The sequence below is a fragment of the Ovis canadensis genome, chromosome 2 (genome assembly GCF_042477335.2).
Source record: "Ovis canadensis isolate MfBH-ARS-UI-01 breed Bighorn chromosome 2, ARS-UI_OviCan_v2, whole genome shotgun sequence".
In the NCBI taxonomy this organism is placed as follows: domain Eukaryota; kingdom Metazoa; phylum Chordata; class Mammalia; order Artiodactyla; family Bovidae; genus Ovis; species Ovis canadensis.
This window is the reverse complement of record NC_091246.1, coordinates 201,776,524-201,797,766: the sequence shown is the minus strand read 5'-3', so window position 1 is coordinate 201,797,766 and position 21,243 is coordinate 201,776,524.

Below are 21,243 nucleotides of genomic sequence, written 5' to 3'. Positions count from 1 at the left end.
AGACTTTGATGCTGGGAGGGATTGGGGGCAGGAGAAGCAGGAGATGACAGAGGATGAGATGGCTGAATGGCATCACTGACTCGATGGACGCAAGTCTGAGTGGACTCCAGGAGTTGGTGATGGATAGGGAGGCCTGGCATGCTATGATTCATGGGGTCACAAAGAGTCGGACATGACTGAGTGACTGAACTGAACTGAACTGATGATGGTTGGATAGTATCACTGACTCAGCGGACATGAGTTTGTGTGGACTCCGAGAGTTGGTGATGGACAGGGAGGCCTGGCGTGCTGCAGTTCATGGAGTCACAAAGAGTCAGAGATGACTGAACTGAATGATTGATGATCCTATTATCATTTTCTAAAGTTTTGGGTTTATTTTTTGTAAACTTTTTCCTTCTCTTGTGTCTCCTATATAGAGAAGTTCCTTTAGCATTTGTTGTAAAGCTGGTTTGCTGTTCTATGCTGTACTTAGTCATGTCTGACTCTTTGAGACCCCATAGAGTGTAGCCCTCCAGGTTGCTCTGTCCATGGGGATTCTCCAGGCAAGAATACTGGAGGGAGTTGCCATGCCCTCCTCCAGGGGATGTTTCCAACCCAGGGATTGAACTCAGGTCTTCTGCATAGTAGGTGAATTCTTTACCCTCTGAGCCACCAGCGAAGCAAAGAATTTGCCCTCCAATGCAGGAGATGCAGGTTCAGTCCCTAGGTTGGGAAGATCCCCTGGAGAAGGAAATGGTTACTCATTCCAGTATTCTCGCCTGGGAAATCCAATGGACAAAGGAGCCTTGAGGGCTACAGTCTATGGGGTGTCAAAATGTTGGATATGACTCAACAACTAAACAACGACTCTGTGATAGTCTCTATTTTCCTCACTTGCTTTTTTTTTTTTTTAATCATCTGTTATCTCCTAAAAGGATTTCTGCCTTTGACATATTTCCTCACTATAATCTAAATAGATCTGTGTATTTTTGTAAATGATGAAATTCTGCAGAGAATGACTAAGAATTGCATTTGTCTCTTCAGATATTGTGTAATATTAGTAAGTTAGTGTATTTAGGGTGAGCTGTGATAATTAAGTTTATGTCTAAACTTGGTTAGGCTATGGTGCACAGCTGTTTGGTCAAACATCAATCTAGATATTGCTATGAATAAAGTTAAGGTGAGATTAACATTTAAATCCAGAGGGGTGTGTGCACATGTGTTTCGTTAAGAAAGCTATCTCATGAAAGTAGTATCAAAAACAATAAAAAAATCTTTGGAATAAATTTAACAAAGAATGAAAAACTTGTGCAGTGAAAACCATGAGTTTGATAAAAGATGTTGAAAAAGACAAAAATACATGGAAAGATATGCTTGTTCTTGAATTAGAAGAATTAGTGTTTGAAGCAAAGAGAGAAAAATCAAATCAATAAAATTAGAAATGAAAATGGAGAGATCACAACAGACAACACAGAAATACAAAGGATCATAAGAGACTACTATCAGCAGTTGTATGCCAATAAATTGGACAACGTGGAAGAAATGGACAAATTCTTAGAAAGGTACAATTTTCCAAAACTGAACCAGGAAGAAATAGAAAATCTTAACAGACCCATCACAAGCACGGAAATTGATACTGTAATCAGAAATCTTCCAGCAAACAAAAGCCCAGGTCCAGACGGCTTCACAGCTGAATTCTACCAAAAATTTCGAGAAAAGCTAACACCTATCCTACTCAAACTCTTCCAGAAAATTGCAGAGGAAGGTAAACTCCCAAACTCATTCTATGAGGCCACCATCACCCTAATACCAAAACCTGACAAAGATGTCACAAAAAAAGAAAACTACAGGCCAATATCTCTGATGAACATAGATGCAAAAATCCTCAACAAAATTCTAGCAATCAGAATCCAACAACACAATAAGAAGATCATACACCATGACCAAGTGGGCTTTATCCCAGGGATGCAAGGATTCTTCAATATCCGCAAATCAATCAATGTAATTCACCACATTAACAAATTGAAAAATAAAAACCATATGATTATCTCAATAGATGCAGAGAAGGCCTTTGACAAAATTCAACATCCATTTATGATAAAAACTCTCCAGAAAGCAGGAATAGAAGGAACATACCTCAACATAATAAAAGCTATCTATGACAAACCCACAGCAAACATTATCCTCAATGGTGAAAAATTGAAAGCATTTCCCCTAAAGTCAGGAACAAGACAAGGGTGTCCACTTTCACCGCTACTATTCAACATAGTTCTGGAAGTTTTGGCCACAGCAATCAGAGCAGAAAAAGAAATAAAAGGAATCCAAATTGGAAAAGAAGAAGAAAATGTTCATACTACTCAAAAATTCCTGAAAATTCAGGGTGATTTCCAATGATTTCCACAAAACACATTATCCTCTATAAATAGGTGAGTCTCATTCAATCAGCAGAAGATTTTAAGAGCAAAGACTGTGGTCTCCTGAAGAAGAAATTCCACATGCAGATTGCAACATAGAAATTCTGTCTGAGCTTTCAGCCTTCCCAGTCAAGACTGCAACGTCAGCTCTTACCTGAAGCTGCAGGTAGCCAGCTTGCCCTACAAATTTCTCGATTTCCAACTTGCCAGCCTGAACAATTCCATGAGGATCAATAGTCTCTCTCTTTCTCCATCTGTCTAAACACACACACACAAACAAATACACACACACATCCTTTCGGTATCTTTCTGTCTTTCTGTCTCATTCATCTCTGTCTTTTGATCCTCTTTCTTTCAAAAATCCTGCAGTTTCAGGATGTGTGTCTTTTACTATAGGATGGTTTTGGTACTTTATATATTTAAATTTGAAAGTTTATTTATGGATAAATATATAGATATTTGCATCCATAGTATATGTGCACAAATATATATATGTAAATCTATTTGTGCATCAATAATATATGATGCATCTAAATATGTCCCCCTGAAACACATGCATATATGTATACAACTACAAATATGTATGTGTGTCAGACCAAAAGGCTGAAATAGAAAAATTTACACCAAATGTACAATGATTGTCCTAAAGAAAGGAAATTGTACCAAGGAAGGAAAAAAAAAAAGAGACCTCAAATATGTCTGTAATAATGTTTTGGTTTAAAAAGATGTTCTTATACAAAACTGAATATTTGTTACCTCAGGGTGGTAGAGGCACAATGTTCTCTTTAATATAATTTGTTCTTTTCCTAATTATTTTTTAACAATGATAATGATAAACTCTTCAAAGAGCAGCATAGAGCAGTGAAATAATGGGGACTATTGGATATGGTAGCTCAGGGTTCAAAAGATCTAGATAACTGGGTAGTTCTGGACTAAAATCCAGTCTGCCGCAGAGGGTTGCATCGGTTATGAAAAATTTCCTCCCTCTCTCCCAAACAAAAATCATAGATACAATTTTTCACTCAGAGAAGGTAACTTTTAAAATAATTATTATTTTAAAAAATTCTTTACAGATAGATGACAGCCCTGTCAAACAGCATGGGCAAAACACTAACTCCATACTCAAATATGCAAAGTCAGATTTAGGATACTTTTTAATATATTTTGAATTTACATTTTCTTTTCTTCATCTAGGTACGATAACACATTCCTCTTAGGTTGTTACAAAGATTACCTTAATATTGTCACTTTCTCTTTATTATATTTAAAAGGGTTTTCTTTCTTCAAACTGATCACCTTTGAGAATATGCAATAAAATGAAGGGTCGTGAAAAATTGTGTTTATTTGGTTGATTTTTCTGACTTTATTCCATTAAGGAAATTTTCGTGATAAATGTAGCATTGATTAAGTTAAAGTTCTGAACCAGACAAAGGAAGTTAAGGGTCTTAATTTCATTGGTTTTAAATTAAACTTCCAAGATTTTAGAATACATTAACACAAAATACTACTGAGCATTAATAATGATTCTATTATTTCATTATTTTTACTTATTGGTCCTTTACTTTTTACTTACCTTATTTTAAAATTGTACATTTTTATAAAAATACAGGTGAGCTTCCTCATTTCAGCCCTATAAAAGATGCATATCTCCCAATGTCTAGATGCTTTCTTAGAGTAAAACATGGAGGGAATTTAAGACTCATTAGAACAAGCAACAAACTCTAAGAGTTGGAACCTTGTGGAATTAGTAATATGATCTGATTTTTCTCTTTTGTTTTTAAGTTTTTATTTTGTTTTGGGGTATACCCTATTTACAGTGTTGTGCTAGTTTAGGTGGACAGCAGATGGACTCAGCCATACAGGTACATGTCTCCATTCACCATCAGACTCCCCTCTCATCAGACTGCCATGTAATATTGAGCAGAGTTCTCTCTGCTGTGGAGTAGTTCCTTGTTGCTGCTAAGTCTCTTCAGTCGTGTCTGACTCTGTGTGATCCCACAGATGGCAGTCCACCAGGCTCCCCTGTCACTGGGATTCTCCAGGCAAGAACACAGGAGTGGGTTGCCATTTCCTTCTCTAATGCATGAAAGTGAAAAGTGAAACTGAAGTTGCTCAGTCCTGTCTGACTCTTTGTGACCCCATGAACTGCAGCCTACTAGGCTCCTACATCCATGGGATTTTCCAGGCAAGAGTACTGGAATGGGGTGCCATCACCTTCTCCATGATCTGATTCGTCACTCAGTTAAGTTCAGTTCAGTCGCTCAGTCGTGTCCGACCCTTTGCGACCCCATGAACTGCAGCACCCCAGGCTTCCCTGTGCATCACCAATTCCCAGAGTTTACCCACTCAGGTCCATTGAGTCGGTGATGCCATCCAACCATCTCATCCTCTGTCATCCCCTTCTCTTCCTGCCTTCAATCTGTTCCAACATCACGGTCTTTTCAAATGAGTCAGCTCTTCACATCATGTGGCCAAAATATTGGAGTTTCAGCTTCAACAGCAGTCCTTCCAGTGAACACCCAGGAGTGATTTCCTTTAGGATGGACTGGTTGGATCTCCTTTTAGTCCAAGGGAATCTCAAGAGTCTTCTCCAACACAACAATTCAAAAGCATCAATTCTTCGGCTCTCAGTTTTCTTTACAGTCCAACTCTCACATCTATACATGACTATTGGAAAAACCATAGCCTTAACTAGACACACTTTTGTTAGCAAAGTAATGTCTCTGCTTTTTAATGTGCTATCTAAGTTGGTCATAACTTTCCTTCTAAGAAGTAAGCATCTTTTAATTTCATGGCTGCAATCACTATCTGAAGTGATTTTGGAGCCCAAAAAATATAGTCTGACACTGTTTCCACTGTTTCCCCATCTATATATTTCCCATGAAGTGATGGGACCAGATGCCATGATCTTCGTTTTCTGAATGTTGAGCTTTAAGCCAACTTTTTCACTCCCCTCTTTCACTTTCATCAAAAGGCTCTTTAGCTCTTCTTCACTTTCTGCCATAAGGGTGGTGGCGTCTGCATATCTGAAGCTTTTGATATTTCTCCCAGCAATCTTGATTCCAGCCTGTGCTTCATCCAGCCCAGCGTGTCTCATGATGTACTCTGCAAATAAGTTAAATAAGCAGGGTGACAATATACAGTCTTGACATACTCCTTTTCCTATTGGAACCAGACTGTTTGTCATTCCATGTCCAGTTCTAAGTGTTGCTTCCTGACCTAGAACTTTGAAATATCCTAGTCATAAATGTAAAATGTGTATGGTAAATTAATGTATTGCTTTGGCTGATGATTTTTAGAAATCCTATAAAGATTATAAAGATTAAAAAAAATCTAATTCCTGTTTTTCCAAGGAATAGTGTGATAGTTATTATGCTAAATTTCTCTACATTTAACCATTGAGATTTTTCTGATGCATTGTATATTACTAGTCAGGAAGACATCTGATCATGTTTTCTTCTTCAAATCTATTTTCAAATCAGTACTATGAATGACCATAACCATATACTGTCTTCCTATTCATGTGCTATACTATAAAAGCTCTTCCAGTTGGTTTTAATGGTTTTAAAGAGTACACATAATTCAATATATTGCCTATAACCCAATCACTTAATTCAATAATATTATAATTTTAAAATATATCAGACAATCCCTGTTTTTTCTTTATTATTTGTGTTAATGTTCCTACCCATTTATGATATGTCAGAGTAAAGCTAAGGCAGTCTTAATTAAAAGCGCCAGTTTTATAAGTTACAGTAATTTTGCAAGAGCCAATAATATGCAACAATGATGATTTTTTTCTACTTTATTATCTAAAATTATAGAATATTTTAAAAAGTATCTTTCTTATTATGGATGTATGTCTCATCTGTCTCTTAAAAGAGTCTTTTCCAATGAGTCAACTCTTCGCATGAGGTGGCCAAAGTACTGGAGCTTCAGCTTTAGCATCATTCCTTCCAAAGAAATCCCAGGGTTGATCTCCTTCAGAATGGACCGGTTGGATCTCCTTGCAGTCCAAGGGACCCTCCTTTAATTTCAGTAATAAGATTTATGCAACATAGTGAATTGTCGTTTGAGTTACAAATACCCATGACTTATCTACTAAACAGCAGCAACAGAAGGGACACTTCCATTCTATTATGAAGAAATCTATTATTGCCATACTGGTTATTCAGGTATTAGTTTTCTATGGTAGCATCTGCATAAGCTGGTTAGACATAACCTAGTCAAGGCTATGATTTTTCCTGTGGTCATGTATGGATGTGAGAGTTGGACTGTGAAGAAGGCTGAGCGCCGAAGAATTGATGCTTTTGAACTGTGGTGTTGGAGAAGACTCTTGAGGGTCCCTTGGACTGCAAGGAGATCCAACCAGTCCATTCTGAAGGAGATCAGCCCTGGGATTTCTTTGTAAGGAATGATGCTAAAGCTGAAACTCCAGTACTTTGGCCACCTCATGCAAACAGTTGACTCATTGGAAAAGACTCTGATACTAGGAGGGCCTGGGGGCAGGAGGAGAAGTGGATGACAGAGGATGAGATGGCTGGATGGCATCACGGACTCGACGGACGTGAGTCTGAGTGAACTCCGGGAGTTAGTGATGGACAGGGAGGCCTGGCGTGCCGCGATTCATGGGGTCGCAAAGAGTTGAGTGATGGAACTGAACTGAACTGAACTAGTAAAAAAAAAAAAAAGTCTTTTTAAAAGCAACTTGTTCAACATATTGAGTAAATATTTGTCTGAAAGTGAAAGTGAAGTCACTCAGTCGTGTCCGACTCTTTGCGACCCCATGGACTGTAACCTACCAGGCTCCTCCATCCATGGGATTCTCCAGGCAAGAATACTGGAGTGGATTGCCATTTAAATATCTTCAAATCATCATCTGTGCATATTTCAAATTTTATTGAAAATACAGAGATTTTTGTAGTTTGTACTTGGGATTTATGCCCACATATTCAGACTGTTCATTATGCCTAAAGTTTGTTAAGGTATCTGGGACTGGGGAGGCTCCAAGCTACAGGTACCTGATGTATTGGTGCTGGTCTTCCTTGAGGAAACTTTGGGCCATGTTCTAACTCCTGTCTTCTCTCATGATGTTACCTTTTCTGCCTCCAAGTGTTATCCTATCAGTGATTCTTTATACTGTCATTAGTCCATCACTAAGTTTCATTAATATTGATCCCAACAGTAGAAAAGTCAAAATCTAGCCCATCTTCCTCAAAAGAAGTTCTTTGGCTCTTATGTAAATTTACTCTTCTCATCCAAAATGACTAGTTCTCACCTTTAAAAATGAGGTGAATTATGATTCTGTATTAGGATTCCCAACTAGCTCAAACAGTAAAAAATCTTCCTGCAATGCAGGAGATCTGGATTTGATCCCTGGATCAGGAAGATCCCTGGAGAAGGGCATGGCAAACCACTCCAGTGTTCTTGCCTGGAGAATTTCATGGACAGAGGAGCCTGGTGGGCTACAATCTACAGGATCACAGAGTAGTACACAGCTGAACAACTTTCACATGACTCTGTATCAAGCCACCGGTCTAATGGTTTTGGCCTCCTTCTAGCTTAAATACAGAGTGAAGTAAGCCAGAAAGAAAAACACCAATACAGTATACTAACACATATATATGGAATTTAGGAAGATGGCAATGACGACCCTGTATGCAAGACAGGGAAAGAGACACAGATGTGTATAACGGACTTTTGGACTCAGAGGGAGAGGGAGAGGGTGGGATGATTTGGGAGAATGACATTCTAACATGTGTACTATCATGTGAATTGAATCGCCAGTCTATGTCTGACGCAGGATGCAGCATGCTTGGGGCTGGTGCATGGGGATGACCCAGAAAGATGTTATGGGGAGGGAGGTGGGAGGGGGGTTCATGTTTGGGAATGCATGTAAGAATTAAAGATTTTAAAATTAAAAAAATAAAAAACTAAAAAAAAAATAAAAAAAAATAAAAGACATTCAGAGGATTTTTTTCCTACAGTAGCAAAAAACAAGTGCTCCTAAGCGATTTGCTCCCTTCATTCTTTATATGGGGCTTCCCTTGTGGCTCAGCTGGTAAAGAATCTGCCTGCAATATGGGAGACCTGGGTTCAATCTCTGGGTTGGGATGACCCCCTGGAGAAGGGAAAGGCTACCCACTCCAGTATTCTGGCCCAGAGAATTCCAGGGACTGTATAGTCCATGGGGTCGCAAAGAGTCGGACACGACTGAGCGACTTTCACTTCCACTTCACTTTCATCCTTTATATAGAAGTGGCCAGGGAACCTTAGTTTTTGTGTGACTGCTTTAGACATTATTTTACACATGCTGCTTATTTTCATGTTATAATTTTCCAGAAAAGAACTGGATGTGATAGACTGAATAATCATTTCCATACTTCTAATTGTGGTATCTGTTGAGTGAATAAACTAATGACTAGCTCAATGAATTGATTTTTGTGTGTTACTTAACTTCTGACATCTAAAGGCCATGACCTCAAATTACAGTCAAGGACCTTGACTGTGTGTTTATTTAAGAAGAGAGTTCTCCAGGCTATTTAAATTTCTATTTGGTAAAAACAAACAGTCCATATATTATTAATTACTTGACAAAGCAAGTTTATGAGTGTGACCTTTGCATAATCTTGGAATACACTTTAAAATATTTCAAATTATATTATTATATCATTCTTTCTCAGTTAAAAATGAAATTACTTTCTTATAAAAATTATTCAAATAAATCTTTAGACATTAAATGTTAACTTTGAGTACATATCTTCAAAAATGAGTTTAGAGGATGCCCATGACAGCTTTTTTTCTGAAAATTGGCTGAAAATATGTTTTGCTTTTAATTTGAGAATGCATATCTCAGCTATTTGTCCAAGCTTTGAGGATTTTACTTTCTTTTGAGTTGTATTTGATTATGTAATATAATTATGGGAGTTTTAAGCACTACTGAGTTGAACATCCATTTGGGAATTTTCAAACGCTCTTTATTTTTAGTGAGGTTGTTATAGCAAACTGTATAAATTGTTGATGGTAGATCAGGGTATTAAATCATGACTCGACTCTTATCAAGATCATTGGCTAGTCTGTAGTCAAAGGCTCTGGTACAAATGGCCCAAAGATCCTAATTACAAAGAGGAGGAAAGATGCTGGCCAAGTCCCAAATGCAAGCAATTTGGGATTGCTGACTTCTCAGAATTATTCAGTATAATTTCTGGGCACTTGAATTGTGTTCTTTTTTCTTTCTTTTTTTTTTTTTTTCTGTAGTACATTTCCTGACTTGGCTTTGCTTCTGAAACAGCCAAATACTCTCCAAGCTCAGATCTATTGGTTTCTACACCCCTCCACCATCAACTACATTGTTATATTCCTCTTTATATAGATGTCTCATGACTACATGATCCTCAGTGACAGAGCTGATATTTTGTTTACCATTGTGCACTTCCCTGATAGCTCAGATGGTGAAGAATCCACCTGCAAATGCAGAACACCTGAGTTCCATCCCTAGGTTGGGAAGATCCCCTGAAGAAGGGCATGGCAACCCTCTCGAGTATTCTTGCCTAGAAAGTTCCAAGGACAGAAGAGCCCGGCAGGCTACAGTCCATGGGGTTGCAAAGGGTCAGACACAACTGAGTGACTTTCACTTTTACTTTACCATTGTGATTGCAGGATTCAACACAGAACATCAAACACAGCACTGTGCAGAAGACTTTTTAAGAAATGAGTAAATGGAAGAGGACTTAAAATCTCTAGATTTGAAAGTGAATCAGGAGTTAAGAAAGTGGACTTAAGAAAGAATATTTGATGATGCAGATGATAATATCTTAGCTATGATAGAACACAAAAGGAATTATGCTTTTCTCTGGTAGACATTTAGAAACAACTGACTATTTTTGAAAAGTAAGCAATAACAGTATGTATTTGAAATGTATGTGGCTTTTTCTTTCATTATATGAAAGATTGGAATTTGGCAATACAAGAGATCTGGAGAGTAGCGAAGAAGTTATTATCTCAACTGTGATAAAATATTGTAAGAACCTCCAATGGAGCAAAAGAAGTATGAACTGACTGGCGAAGGGGAGAGAGATATAGTTCACTGGTAGAATCAAGGAAACTTGATAACTGATTGAATGCGATGAGGAAGTAATCAAGTATGATTTAAGAATTAAGAAGGAAATGAACACTGTATATAAAAGTCCATTAGGTTCCAAAAATATCCACTGTGAATGTGGAGGGAGTCATTAATTTTTATCCCCTTCCCAAGTTTTTAATAACAGCTCAGGGACAGTGTGATTATGTATTATACCTCTTTTCATTATGGACAGTATTTTAATAAAAATACTGTATTTCTTTCACTGGAATCCAATATTCAACTCCTTAGTTTAATTGAGATCTATTTATTAGTGCTCACTCATTTGAGTGACTATATGTTTACTTTTCCTAGGGGTAATAATTTCATGATCTTTTCTTTTTCTGATGCTTTGTAGAGAAATAATTTATTTATTTATTTTATATATAAATTTATTTATTTTAATTGGAGCTTAGTTACTTTACAATATTGAATTGGTTTTGTCATACACCAACATGAATCCACCAGAGGTATACACGTGTTCCCCATCCTGAACCCCCCTCACTCCTCCCTCCTCGTACCATCCCTCTGGGTCGTTCCAGTGCACCAGCCCCAAGCATCCAGTATCATGCATCAAACCTGGACTGGCGATTCATTTCATATATGATATTATACATGTTTCAATGCCATTCTCCCAAATCATCCCACCCTCTCCCTCTCCCACAGAGTCCAAAATACTGTTCTATACATCTGTGTCTCTCTTTTGCTGTCTTGCATACAGGGTTATCATTACTATCTTTCTAAGAATTTAAATATGATCACCAACAAAAACTTAGAAAGTACATTAGTATTACTACCATAAAATTCAATTCCTGTATTTGTGGAAGTTATCATGTGAAGAAAAATTAAAACTAAAAAGTAGAAAGCAAAAACATTTAAAATTAAAACAATTTTAAATTTGGTAAACATATGTGTATTTGCTTCATAGTTCAAATTTAAAAATACACATTTCATATAAGCAAAGTGAAAGTGAAAGTCGTTCAGTGGTGTCTGACTCTTTGCAACCCTATGAGTGAGTGAGTGTCGCTCAGTTGTGTCCGACTCTTTGCGACCCCATGAACTGTGTAGCCCACCAGGGCTCCATCCATGGGATTTTCCAGGCAAGAATACTGGAGTGGGTTGCCATTTCCTTCTTCAGGAGATCTTTCCGGCCCAGGGATTGAACCCAGGTCTCCCGCATTGTAGGGAGACACTTTACCGTCTGAGCCACCAGGGAAGTCCTATGGATCCATGGAATTCTCCAGGCCAGAAGACTGGAGTGGGCAACCTTTCCCTTCTCCAGGGATCTTCTCAACCCATGGATCAAACCCAGGTCTCTCACATTGCAGGCAGATTCTTTACCAGCTGAGCCACAAGTGAAGTCCATAGTCATATAAGCAAAATATAATATAAAATAAGCTAAATTTATTCTTAAATATGGTTATGCAAAGAAAAATTTGCAAGGGGAGATTGTGTTAAATCAATTTTAAACTCATGTACATTATTAAAAAATTAAAATGTATATTTTTGTTCATATGTAGGCTATTAACAATATCATATAAAAGAAGATAAAATTCAAGGGATTATATAGGTCAAATACTGAAGCTGAATATATGAATATACAACTGGAAAGTTTCTATAGCTAAGCATTTGTGGGGGAAATAACTTACACAGCCAATCAACATGAAACAAAACTTCAGCTTTGGAATAATTTTTCTTATCCACACATATGCCTATTATAAGTTTGAGAAGTCTCAAAAGGTAACCCTTCACAATTCTAGGAGAGTTTTACATTGCTGGTCAGTATTTCCATTTTTATTTTAAAAGATTTCTGTTCTTTTGCCACATAAATTACATTCCTTCGTCTTAGTCACATATATATATATATATTTTTAGTTAAACCTGGAACTGATGATTACACAACAAACAACTCACCTTAAACTCTATATTAAGGATTACACCTAGAGCTAGACATCCTGGAATGTGAAGTCAAGTGGGCCTTAGGAAGCATCACTATGCACAAAGCTAGTGGTGGTAATGGAATTCCAGTTGAGCTGTTTCAAATCCTAAAAGATGATGCTGTGAAAGTGCTGCACTCAATATGCCAGCAAATTTGGAAAACTCAGCCATGGCCACAGGACTGGAAAAGGTCAGTTTTTCTCCAACCCCAAAGAAAGGCCCAAAGAATGCTCAAAATACCGCACAATTGCACTCATTTCACACGCTAGTAAAGTAATCCTCAAAATTCTCCAAGGGAGGTTTCAGGAATACATGAACCATGAGATTCCAGATGTTCAAGCTGGTTTTAGAAAAGGCAGAGGAACCAGAGATCAAATTGCCAACGTCCGCTGGATCATTGAGAAAGCAAAAGAGTTCCAGAAAAACATCTATTTTTGCTTTATTGACTATGCCAAAGCCTTCCACTGTGTGGATCACAGTAAACTGTGGACAATTCTGAAAGAGATGGGAATACCAGACCACCTGACCTGCCTCTTGAGAAACCTATATGCAGGTCAGGAAGCAGCAGTTAGAACTGGACATGGAACAACAGACTGGTTCCAAATAGAAAAAGGAGTACGTCAAGGCTGTATATTGTCACCCTGCTTATTTAACTTATATGAAGAGTACATTATGAGAAACGCTGGGCTGGAGGAAGCACAAACTGGAGTCAAGATTGCTGGGAGAAATATCAATAACCTCAGATATGCAGATGACACCACCCTTATGGCAGAAAGTGAAGAGGAGCTAAAAAGCCTCTTGATGAAAGTGAAAGAGGAGAGTGAAAAAGTTGAAACTCAACATTCAGAAAACTAAGATCATGGCATCTGGTCCCATCACCTCATGGGAAATACTTGGGGAAACAGTGATAGATTATTTGTTTGGGCTCCAAAATCACTGCAGATTGTGACTGCAGCCATGCAATTAAAAGACCCATGCTCCTTGGAAGAAAAGTTACAACCAACCTAGACAGCTTACTACATAACAGAGACATTACTTTGCCAACAAAGGTCCGTCTAGTCAAGGCTATGTTTTTTCCAGTAGTCATGTGTGGATATGAGAGTTGGACTATGAAGAAAGCTGAGCACCAAAGAAGTGATGCTTTTGAACTGTGGTATTGGAGAAGACTCTTAAGAGTCTCTTGGACTGCAAGGCAATTCAACCAGTCCATCCTAAATGAAATCAGTCCTGAATATTCACTGGACGGGTTGATGCTGAAGCTGAAACTCCAATATTTTGGCCACCTAATGTGAAGAACTGACTCATTTGCAAAGGCCCTGTTGCTGGGAAAAGTTGAAGGGGAGAGGAGAAGGGGATGACAGAGGATGAGATGGTTGGATAGCATCACTGACTCAATAGACATGACTTTAAGTAAACTCCGGGGGTTGGTGATGGCCAGGGAGGCCTGGCCTGCTGCAGTCCATGGGGTCGCAAAGAGTCTGAGAAAATGCTGTTCCTGTCTTTATCAAGCTCAAAGACCCTCAGCTATTTTCACATCAAAAGCAGTATCCATTTAAGCCTTAGGTGTTAACGAAGGATTAAAACCCATCATTGAAAATTTAAAGGAACAGGGGCTATTAATTCCCTGCAATAGTCTATGTGACATTCCTATTTTGGGTGTGAAAAAGTCAAATGATGAATGGAGACTAGTTCAAGATTTATGAATAATAAATGAGGCAGTGGTTCTTTTTACTTATATGCTAAAAACAAACGGAATTTCTTTCTTACAGGTATGGGTAGACACTTTTACTGGATGGATTGAGGCCTTTCCCTGCCTTAGTGAACAGGCTAAGGAAGTTATAAAATTTTTAATCCATGAAATTATTCCCAGGTTTGGGCTGTCACAGAGCCTCCAGAGTGACAATGCTCCACTTTTAAAGCTGCTCTAACTCAAGGGGTGTCAAAAGATTGTGGAATAGAATATCATTTACACTGTTCCTGGAGACCCCAATCCTCAGGAAAGTTGAAAAGGCTAATGACATTATTAAAGGGCACCCATGTACACTAACTCAGGAAACACAAGACAGTTGGTTTAAAGTTCTACCCATAGCTTTAATGAAGGCTCGAACTGTCCCTAAAAAGGAACTGTCTCTATGACAGACTGCTTTTGTGCACAGATATTGTCATAGGTCCTGAAGATGAAATGGCAACCCACTCCAGTGTTCTTGCCTGGAGAATCCCAGGGACGGAGGAGCCTGATGGGCTGCCGTCTATGGGGTCGCACAGAGTCAGACATGACTGAAGCGACTTAGCAGCAGCAGCAGCAACTCACCTTTAACTTTTCAACAGACATTACTGGGAAGTTAATTCTTGACCCAGGCTTTGAGTCAAACGAGATACTGTTTGAGCCAGTAACTGAGATGGGACTGATAATCTAGGTGGGCTTGCTTCTGCTGATTCCAAAGGTCCTCAGTCTGTCATTTGACCCCCAAGACAACTTCTTCCTGTCCGGACTCATTCCTAGGCTGCATTCCACAATCTGTCTAATTGCTGGGTCTGCTGAGCACTCTGCTCCTCTCCTCAGTCTCCTCACTCTCCTCCTCTCCTCACTCTTCTCATTAAAGGCTTAACATGGTGGCTTTCTCTGCTTCAAGGAAAGTACTTTCTTCAGCTCTGTGAATGTCTCTTCTTGATCTGATGACATCTAACAATCCTCAGATGGACTGCTATAACATATTGTACCCTAACTATGGACATAATGTGACTTTTCATTTTGATTATGTTTTAGCTTGGTTTAATGACTATTTTGCCTTACATCTGTAACTGTAAAAATGGGATTTGTTTCTAACTGTCTGAAGGCTTTTAAGTTACAAATGGTTGTTCAACCTCCTATGAGTGCCACAGTCTCCTCCAACTATTACTTGGGGCCCCTGAATCAGAGACAGTCAGTATGAGGGTTAGGATAATATGTTGCCTCAGCAATTTAGGGATGATGCCCCTCAACAGCTGGAAATAGCTTATGGAATAAAAAACAGCACCTCTTTTCCTTGGCAACATACTTTCCTAAAAGAAAAGGGAGGAAGGAGAGAGTCAGTTCCTAGGCAGATGAATAAGAAGTATGGGGGTCCCTGAGGAGATAGGGGTCTGGAATTCTCAAGGAAGAAGAAAGGACAGGTGTTTTTGTTTGTTTGTTTTTCTCTTCATTCCTTTGTCTTAGTCACATACAACATTTTTTTTTTTTTTTGTTTAAGCTTGAACTGATAATTATGCAACAAACAGCACAGTTTAAACTCTGTCCAGTTCAATTCAGTTTCTCAGTCATGGCTGATTCTTTGCGATCCCATGGACTTCCACACACCTTCAACATAGACGGGCCTCCCTGTCCATCACCAGCCCCCAGAATTTGCTCAAACTCATGTCCATTGAGTCAGTGATGCTATCCAACCATCTCATCCTCTGTCATCTCCTTCTCCTCCTGCCTTCAATCTTTCCCAGCATTAGGGTCTTGTCAAATGAGTCAGTTCTTTGCATCTGTGGCCATAGTATTGGAGTTTCAGCTTCAACATCAATCCTTCCAATAAATATTCAGAACTTATTTCCTTTAGGATGGACTGGTTGAATCTCCTTCCTGTCCAAGAGACTCTCAAGAGTCTTCTCCAACACCACAGTTCAAAAGTATCAATTCTTTGGCGCTCAGCCTTCTTTATAGTCCAACTCTCACATCCATACATGACTACTAGAAAAACCGTAACTTTGACTAGACAGACCTTTGTTGGCAAAGTAATATCTCGGCTTTCTAATAAGCTGTCTACGTTGGTTGTAACTTTTCTTCCAATGAGCATGCATCTTTTAATTTCATGACTGAAGTCACCATCTGCAGTGAATTTGGAGCCACAAAAGTAAAGTCTGTCACTGTTTCCATTGTTTCCCCATCCATTTCCCATGAAGTGATGGGATCAGATGCTATGATCTTAGTTTTCTGAATGTTGAGCTCTAAGCCAACTTTTTCACTCTCCTCTTTAACTTTCATCAAGAGGCTCTTCAGTTCTTCACTTTCTGCCATAAGGGTGGTGTCATCTGCATGTCTGAGGTTATTGATATTTCTCCTGGCAATCTTGATTCCAGCTTATGCTTCATCCAGTCCAGCGTTTCTCATGATGTACTCTGCATAGAAGTTAAATAAGCATGGTGACAATATACAGCCTTTACATACTCCTTTTCCTATTTGGAACCAGTCTATTGTTCCATGTCCAGTTCTAAGTGTTGCTTCCTGACCTGCATACAGATTTCTCTGGATGCAGGTCAGATGGTCTGGTATTCCCATCTCTTTAAGTGTTTCCCACAGTTTGTTGTGATATAACAACAATGTATCCTGCTTGAGGACAGTTTCTCCTTCTTGAAAACCTTCTGACTAATCCTGGTATCTTAGAATGTATATTATGGGAGTGAGTCTGGTAGGATCTTTCTATTATTAAGTTCTAATCCTATTATCCTAAAATATAAATTGTGGGAGTGAATCTTGTACAATTTTTACAAACTTAGATGTTCTTTTGATTTGTTGTAATAACTAATTAAAAAATATATAAAGACTTGCTAAAGAATAGTGAAGGGGGCACTCTCCATCCCCCTTCTGATATCTATGTCAGAATCTTTCTCTGTCCCTTTTTCACTTTAATAAAATTCTGATACACAAAAGCTCTTGAGTCATGTAGGCTGGTTCTTGGTCCCAAAGCTAAATCTTCAGAGATCACGTATCTGACATCATTCATCATAAGCTATCACAACTCACATCTGTAAATTACTACTGGCAAAACCATAGCTTTGACTATACAGACTTCAGTGTAGTCAATGAAGAAGAACTAGATGTTTTTCTGGAATTGCCTTGCTTTCTCTATGATCCAATGAACCACGGCAATTTGTCCTCTGATTCCCATGCCTTTTCTAAACCCAGCTTGTATATCTAGAAGTTCTCGGTTCACATACTGCTGAAGCCTAGCTTTAAGGATTTTGAGCATTACCTTGCTACTCTTGCCCGGAAAATCCCATGGACAGAGGAGCCTGGTAGGCTGCGGTCCATGGGGTCACGAAGAGTCGAACATGACTGAGCGACTTCCTTTTCACTTTTCACTTTCATGCATTGGAGAGGGAAATGGCAGCTCACTCCAGTGTTCTTGCCTGGAGAATCCCTGGGATGGGGGAGCCTGGTGGGCTGCCGTCTATGGGGTCACACAAAGTCGGACATGACTGAAGTGACTTAGCAGCAGTAGCAGCAGCATGTGAAATAAGCACAATTTTATGGTAGTTTTTACATTTTTTGGCATCACCTTTTTTTGTTTGTTTTTTGATGTTGAATTTTATGACTTGTTTATGTATTTTGGATATTAACTTCTTCTCAGTCTCTCATTTGCAAATATTTTCTCCCATTCAGTAGGTTGTCTTTTTTATTATTTATTTTTATTTTTACTTTATTTTGCTTTACAATACTCTATTGGTTTTGCCATACATTTGCATGAATCAGCCACGGGTGTACATGAGTTCCCAATGCTGAACCCCCCTCCCAACTCCCACCCCACATCATCTCTCTGGATCATCCCCGTGCACCAGCCCCAAGAATCCTGTATTCTGTATCGAATATAGACTGGCGATTTGTTTCTTACATGATAGTATACATGTTTCAATGTCATTCTCCCAAATCATCCCACCCTCTCCCTCTCCCATAGAGTCCAAAAGTCCATTCTAAACATCTGTGTCTCTTTTGCTGTCTCACATACAGGATTATCATTACCATCTTTCTAAATTCCATATATATGTGTTAGTATACTGTATTGGTGTTTTTTCTTTCTGGCTTACTTCACTCTGTATAATAGGCTCCAGTTTCATCCACCCAATCAAAAAATGGGCCAAAGAACTAAATAGACATTTCTCCAAAGAAGACATATGGATGGATAACAAACACATGAAAAGATGCTCAACATCACTCATTATCAGAGAAATGCAAATCAAAACCACAATGAGGTACCATTTCATACCAGTCAGAATGGCTGCAATCCAAAAGTCTGCAAGCAATAAATGCTGGAGAGGGTGTGGAAAAAAGGGAACCCTCTTACACTGTTGGTGGGAATGAAAACTAGTACAGCCAGTATGGAGAACAGTGTGGAGATTCCTTAAAAATCTGGAAATAGAACTGCCTTATGACCCAGCAATCCCACTGCTGTGCATACACACCTAGGAAACCCTGATTGAAAGAGATATGTGTACCCCAATGTTCATTGCAGCACTGTTTATAACAGCCAGGACATGGAAACAACCTAGATGTCCATCAGCAGACGAATGGATAAGAAAGCTGTGGTACTTATACACAATGGAGTATTACTCAGCCATTAAAAAGAATACATTTGAATCAGTTCTAATGAGGTGGTATCACCTTTTTAAAGATTGGAATGAAAACTGACTTTTTCCAGTCCTGTAGCCAGTATTGAGTTTTCAAATTTGTTGACATATTGAGAGAAGAACTTTAACAGTATCATGTTTTAGGATTTTAAATAGCTCAGTTGTTTCACTATTAAAATTAAAATTAACATGTGATATGGATAATCTCAGTCTTGTGTATTTATTGAAAATCAAGATTTTACAGAGATATATGCACTCAATGTTTGTTGCAGCTTTATTAATGATAGTTAGACATAGAAACAAGCTAAATGTCCATCATTGGACAAAGGATTAAAAATGTACTGTGTGTATGTTCATATATGTGTATATGTACATACATATATGTATTACATATGTATTATACACATGTGTGTATATGTATATAGATATAACATAATATTATCCTGCCATAAACAAGTAGGAAATTCTGCCACACGTGATGTGAGTAGACCTAGGGAACATTATACAAAGTAAAATAAGCCATTTATATAAGGTATCTAAAATAGTCAAACTCATAGAAAGTAGAAAATATATTGATTGTTGAAAGGATCTATTAGTAAGTGTAAATATGTACAGCTGTACAATGGGAATGAAGTTTCAATTATGCAAGGTTAATAGGTTTTCTAGATCTGCTGTACTGCATAATTGAAATTTTGTTAAAAGTGAAGATCTCATGTTATCTGTTTTTATTACAAAACACACACACACACACAAAAAGAACCCAAAAACCTTTCATAGGGATATTTAGAGCAGCTAGTGTAATGGTAGATAATTGTTTTGTTGCATCTGTCAAATTCATAGTATGTACAATAACAACCATGAACTCCAATGTGAACTATGGAATTTGAGTGATAAAAATATGTCAACAAATGTTCATTGATTTTAATGAATGTATTACTCTGGTGAGGGAGAATAATAATTCTCCAATAGTGGGAGAATTGGCATGGGGATTGTGGGCAGAAGGTACAATAATGCTCTCTTTTACCTTCTACTCAACTTTGCTATGAACCTAAAACTGCTCTAAATAACGTTTATTATTTTAAGTGCATTGAATAGCCTAGTGATAGTTATAAAAATACATTTTATCAAAGCTATAGAAAAAGCCTTTAGCTATTCATATTTTGTGAAACCTGAAAAGGGACAAGTTATTCAAGAGATTGTTGAAGATGGAATAAGCATGCATTTATTTTATCTTTTGTCAAAATCTAATCTTCAGATCGTTGCTATTGTAATAAGGAGGGCCATGTAGAATACTAAATGAAACAAAACCAGAGAAATATGTGAAACATCCAACAGCTTTTAACTTTAATAATAATTTAAATTTTTAATATGAGAAAATTGGTGCCCTGAAAAACAAAAATTAGTCATTCTAGACATGAAAAGAACCCCCCCAAAAATTGAAATTAAAATATTTCAGAAATGGGTCCAGGGATTTAAACACTGATTTGGAGATGAGAAAAACAAGCAAAAACTATTAATACATCTATTATTATCCTCATACAAAAATACTTGCACATATATACAAGCACATGCACATACACATAAGCATATACATGTACTTATACACTCATACACAGACTTTGAAGACTTGGAGTTCAATCTTAACAAATGTTTTTACTTTGGAGATAAACAGAACAAAACTGAAATTCAAGGAAGTCAATAGAGTTGGGCAGTTTGGTATTGGTTATCCATTCAGTTTCTTATCTTTGAAGAATCAAGGTGTGGAAGCCTGGTGACATTTTGTGAGATGATGGTAATGAACAAAGCTACTTTGGTGCCTGATGACAAAGTATGTCCTTAGTTATGGAAGTGACTAAATTGCCTGCCTCTTTATAGATCTGAGCTCTTTTATGGCATGCTGGCGGCTCTATGAATATCAGTATTGCAATTCCTGCATGGGATTTGCATTTTTTATAATGATAATTTCATAAGTTGCAATTACAATGTCTTCAAGATGTATCAACAGGAATTATTAACATGTGACAACCTGAGGAGGATAAAAAACATGATAAAGATTCTGCTTAGGGCTGGAAGGAGAGGAGGTGCTCAAATTTACTGAAACTGGAGCATTGTAGTCAGATGGTACTTAAAACTAAAGTAACATAAAACTCATGAAAGAACAAGTAAATTCATGAACAAGCTTTTTATTTGATATGGTTTCTTCTCTCAGCAATTTGTCAAAAGCTAAAAGACAGTAAGTTTTGGGTTTCATGCCTGTGAATGAGTAGTAGGAAAGCTAGAATTCAGTAATGCTCATGTAAGACTATATACTTTGTGCTATGTTAAGTTGCTTCAATTGTCTCCAACTCTTGTAACCCCGTGGACTGTAGCCCTCCAAGCTTCTCTTTCCATGAGATTCTCCAGGCAAGAATACTGGTGTGAGTT